Raw genomic sequence first — 5,451 nt, 5'->3', positions numbered from 1 at the left:
CCTAAGAATGAGGATGATAATATATACAATCAGTAGCAATATGTAAATAGAAGAATAAAAATTAGGACTATCATGTTAGTAAGCATCCAAAGAAAGTAAAAAAAATAAAAGAGAAGAGAAAATTATTAGAAGAGGACCGTTGGTTGGAGGAGCGACGGGGTGAAGGTTGGGTGCGGTTGGGGTTAGCCACGGGCGTAGGTGGTGGGGCTGTGTGGGTCGCACAAGGGGAGAAAATGAGAGAGGGTAGGAAAATGGGAGAAGAGAAGAGGGCTAGGGGTGGCTGGTCGGTGGTGGGGAAGAGGATTTCAGCGGCTAGGGTTAGGTTTTGGGGAAAGGGATGATGAATAGTAAGGGGTTTATATAGATTTTGGGGCACACGGCCGTGGGGCATGCCCGTGTGCCCTTATTTCAGCCCGTGTGTTTCATGATTTACAAATTTGGGTACGTTTGAAATTCGGCCCACCCCCGTGTTCGTTGGGCGTGTTGGTGCACACCGCCGTGTCATAGTGGTCATGGTGGTTCGAGGAGTTTACACTCCTTATTCCTGCTATCAAACTCAAAATAAGGTTTTAGAAGGATACGATTTACCTTAAAGGTGTCGAATTTAAGATGAATTACCTCGACTGTCCCATATGGAAAAATACTGAGTACTGTAAGAGGGATTGTGCCATTAGGTTCAGAAGTGGCAATACGAGGGTCTGTTGCATCTAGTAGTACTTTATCTCTAACCTTAAGTTGATTTGGTGAAACATTGGGCTCGTCATGGCACAGTTTTGGTTTATTGTGTGTTCTCAGTTTCTGTGTCTGCCGTTCATCTAGTTCCTCAATTTGTAGCCTTCGTTCTTCATGGATGAGTCTTTTGTTGTTACTTGAACAAGGCTTATATATGCTTTTCGAATGTGTTTCCTGTAAAGAAGGTTGCACCACATGATCAGTATTAGTAGAATTTTGAGTTTGAGAGTGATTGTTTCATCACCCACACGAAGTTTGAGTTCACCTGTATCAACATCAATTATAGTTCTAGCAGTTACTAAAAAGGGCCTTCCTAAAATTAAAGGCACGTCACTATCCTCTTCTATGTCTAGAACAACAAAACCTATTGGGAATATAAATTTGTCAATTTTAACGAGTACATCTTCAATAATGCCCCTAGGAAATCTATTTGTTTTATCTGCTAACTGAATACTCATCCTAGTTTGTTTGGGTTTCCCAAGACCTAGTTGTTTAAAAATTTATAGGGCATGACATTAATACTAGCCCTTAAATCAGCCAAAGCATTACTAACATCTATGCTACCAATTAAACAAGGAACCGTAAAACTCCCTGGATCTTTCAATTTGTTGGCCAGCTTATTCTGCAGAATGGTTGAGCAAACTGCATTCATCTCCACATGCGACGCCTCATCCAACTTCCACTTATTTGCTAAAAGCTCCTTTAAAAATTTAACTGCATTTGGCATCTGTGACAGAGGTTCAATAAACGGTAAGTTAATATGCAATTTCTTTAATAGTTTAAGGAATTTACCAAATTGTTCGTCCGTGTGGTCTTTCCTTGTTGCATTGGGGTATGGCACACGAGGTTTGTACTCTCTACTTATCGGTTTCCGCTCACTGTGGTTTACCTCACCTTTACTTTTACTTACCACAATTCATTTCCTCGGTTCTAGTTTAGGTTCAACTAACCCTTCCTTATCTTGAATGGTAATCTCGTTGAGTTGTTCCCTTAGGTTAGATTCTGTATTACTTGGCAAGCTACCTTATGGTCGTTCAGAAATTAGTTTGGCGAGCTGTCCTATCTGAGTTTCGAGCCCTTGGATCGATGCTTGTTGATTCTTAAGTGCTATTTCGGTATTCTGAAAGCGAGTTTCTGACACCGAGATAAACTTCGTTAGTATCTCCTCAAGGTTTGGCTTCTTTTCTTGTTGGTAAGATGGTTGTTGAAAACCTAGAGGATGTTGTGGCTTTTGATTCCCTTGACTACCCCACGAGAAATTGGGGTGGTTCCTCCAACCTGCATTATATGTGTTACTATATTGGTTATTTTGAGATCTAGAATTATTGTTACCCATATATTGAACTTGTTCCTTCTCGATGCTAGGGTTGAGGGATTGATATTCTGTGTGTGCTCCTCCTCCATTTGAATCACACCTCATCACGGGATGTACATGTGTAGAACCACACAAACTGTCAATCTTTTTATTTAAAAGTTCTACCTGGTTAGACAGAATAGTAACCGCATTGAGGTTGAAAGCACCGGCTACTTTTGTCGTCTTTGTTCTCATGACTTACCACTAATAGTTATTCAGTGACATCTCTTCAATAAATTCGTAAGCCACTTTAGGTGTTTTGTTATTGATAGTCCCACCAGCAGCTGCGTCGATAAGTTGCCTTGTTGAGGGGTTCACACCGTTGTAAAATGTTTGAACCTGCAACCATAAAGGTAACCCATGGTGAGGGCACCTTCTCAATAGATACCTGTATCTCTCCCATGTATCATAGAGTGTTTCTAGATCCATCTGCACAAAAGAAGAGATATCATTCCTCAAGTTAGCTGTTTTAGCAGGCAAAAAATATTTAAGTTAAAATTTTTCGGTCATTTGTTCCCAAGTAGTGATTGACCCTTGTGGTAACGAGTTCAACCACTATTTAGCCTTTTTCCTCAATGTAATGGGAAATAACCGAAGGTGAATGGCATCATCAGAAATGCCATTGATCTTAAATGTGTCGCAAAACTCCAGAAAATTCACCAAATGAGTATTTGGATCCTCATCCTGCAAACCATCAAACTGAACAAACTGTTGTATCATTTGAATCGTGTTAGGTTCCAGTTCAAATTTATTTGCAGCAATAGCAGATCTAACTATACTTGATTCGGCTCCTGTTAAAGTAGGTTTAGTATAATTATACATAGTGCATGGAGCAGGATTCTAATTTACTAGATCAGCAGCAATCGCAAGAGGTAGCGGATTTTCTTAATTTTCAGCCATCTCCTCGGTTGTGGTGGAAATATTGTCCTCTTACTCTTCATCTGTGTATCTTAGGCTTTGCCTTATTTCTCTTCGGTTTCTACGAGCTGTGCAATCGATCTCACTATCAAAAAGTAATGGTCTCGAGGTGTTTCTTCTAGTCATAAACTATAAAAATCTGCTAGATGGAAAAAGAAAATTTAGTAACAAAAATCAAAATAAAATTGCAATAAAATATATGGCTAAAGTAATAAAAATTAAGTGTTTCTAATATCTTAGTTCCCCAGTAACGGCACCAAAAGCTTGATGTGATATCAATCGCGATAAGTTTTATAATTCATAAATGTCCATTCTTGAAAACTAACTATTATCACGACAAAGGCAAGCGCACCTTATCGAACAGTAGTATAGCTTATGGCAAGACCGGGATGTCGAACTCAAAGGAACTAAAACTACTGGTATTAACTTTCTTTTTATTATCTAGCCTAAAAATAAAGGAGTTTGTTTTATCTAAACTAATTACTCTACTAAGAATGCACATAAAGTAAATTGGGGAAATAACTTTTGGGAAAACTGAATGACTTGGACAATACCCAAGGGAAAAATCTACCTAGACTTCACTTGTTATTGACTCTGAATCAGACAATTTATTCATTTGACTTGATTCATAAAAATCCTAAGTTATATTATTATCTCTCTCGAGACTAACAACATCTAACCCCTAGGTTGATTAATTGAAATCTCTTTCTAATTAAAACCCCTAGTGTTACATTAACTCGATCTATGGATTCCTTTATTAGGTTTCACCCTAATCCGGAAAAATTGTGTCACCCTCTGTCTAGGCATGCAATCAACTCTGCTTAATTATGCTAGATTTACTCTTAAAAAGGGACTTTTTCTCCTCTGAATAAGCACATCAATACTTGAATCCTGGAATATTAAAGCAAGAATTAAGAACTCATAATTAAGAACAAGTCAAATATTTATCATATAATTCAGAAAATAATGACAAGATCAGTCTTAGGTTTCATTCCCCTTAGATATTTAGGGGATTTAGTTCATAAGTGTAAAAGAAAACATCTCAGAAGAATAATGATAACAAAACATAAAGAAAACCTAAAAACCCCTGAAGGAAATTGAAGGGAGATCTTCAGTCTTGAAGGAGAATCCAGCTTCTGAGATGGATCAATCGGCTTTCTTCGAGTAATTCCTTGCCTCCTAATCCATGTGTGTGTTCTAGGTGCCTCCTGGGGTGTTTATATAGGCTTTAGGATGCTTCAAAACCCTCAAGAGTGGCCTTTTCCGAATAGGACTAGACTTGGGCTCAACAGGACACGCCCGTGTGAGGTGGCTTAGGCCGTGTTGCAATCTGTTAAATAGACACGAGCGTGTAAACTACCCATATGAGGAAGTCCAGGCCGTGTTGATTTCCTACGTTGACCCATTTTCTCCGTTTTTGGGTCGTTTCTCACTCTTTTTACTCTTCTATGCTCACCTAAGTATAAAACATGAAATTAAAGGATTAGGAGCATCGAATTCATCAAATCTAAGGATAATTCATCCAAAAATATGCTAAGCATGAGACAAAAATATGTATAAATTACGGTTTATCACTTTCAACTGATTAAAGCTTTACTGACATTTCTCGAACCATTCAAATTTAACATCTCTTTGTAACAATCTTGTCAACGATGTAGCAATCATCGAAAATCCCTTGATGAATCTTTTGTAATATCTGGCCAAACCCAAAAAACTTCTAACCTCAGACACATTTCATAGAGGCTTCCAATCTATCAGAGTTGAAATTTTGCTCGAATCAACCATAATGCCTTCGTCCGATGCAACATGTCCCAAAAATCTACCTTTTCGAAGCTAGAATTTACAATTGCTAAAATAGAGAAAAAAATTCGCGCAAAGTTTGCAAAACAATTCTCAAATGCTCGACATAATGTGTCTCATCTCTTGAATAAATCAGAATATCATCAATGAATACCATAACGAATCTGTCTAAATACAGTCTAAAGATTCTGTTCATTAAATCCATAAATACTGCAGGTGCATTAGTTAAACCAAACGGTATTACAAGAAATTCATAATGTCCGTACCTGGTCTTGAATGTAGTTTTTGGCAGATTTTAGTCTTTAACTCTAAACTGATAATAACCAAAATGATTATCAATCTTTAAGAATACCGTCACACCTTTCAATTGGTCAAATAGATCACCAATATGTGGCAATGGATGCTTGCTCTTGATCGTCAACTTGTTAAGTTGTTGATAGTTAATACATAATCATATGGACTCATCCTTTTTCTTAACAAGTAACACTTGAGCACCCCAAGGAGAAAAACTGGGTCGAGCAAAACCCTTGTCTGTCAACTCTTGCAACTGTGCTTTCAACTCTTTCAACTTTGAAGGTGATATTCTGTAAAGAGTTATCGATATCGGAGATGTTCCTGGCACTAACTCAATAGCAAACTCAACTTCT

General features: G+C 37.8%; 1 non-coding gene across 1 annotated transcript; it reads left to right on the top strand.

Annotated features, from left to right (window-relative positions):
- Window positions 1–2,441: 2,441 nt before the first annotated feature.
- LOC128292179 (small nucleolar RNA R71) lies at window positions 2,442–2,548 on the top strand. The gene has a single exon (XR_008282164.1). It is a non-coding gene; the product is annotated as a small nucleolar RNA R71 (small nucleolar RNA).
- The last annotated feature ends 2,903 nt before the right edge of the window (window positions 2,549–5,451 follow it).

The sequence above is a fragment of the Gossypium arboreum genome, chromosome 4, assembly GCF_025698485.1.
Source record: "Gossypium arboreum isolate Shixiya-1 chromosome 4, ASM2569848v2, whole genome shotgun sequence".
In the NCBI taxonomy this organism is placed as follows: domain Eukaryota; kingdom Viridiplantae; phylum Streptophyta; class Magnoliopsida; order Malvales; family Malvaceae; genus Gossypium; species Gossypium arboreum.
The sequence above is the reverse complement of the archived record's forward strand: the minus strand, read 5'-3'. Positions and strand labels throughout refer to the sequence as shown.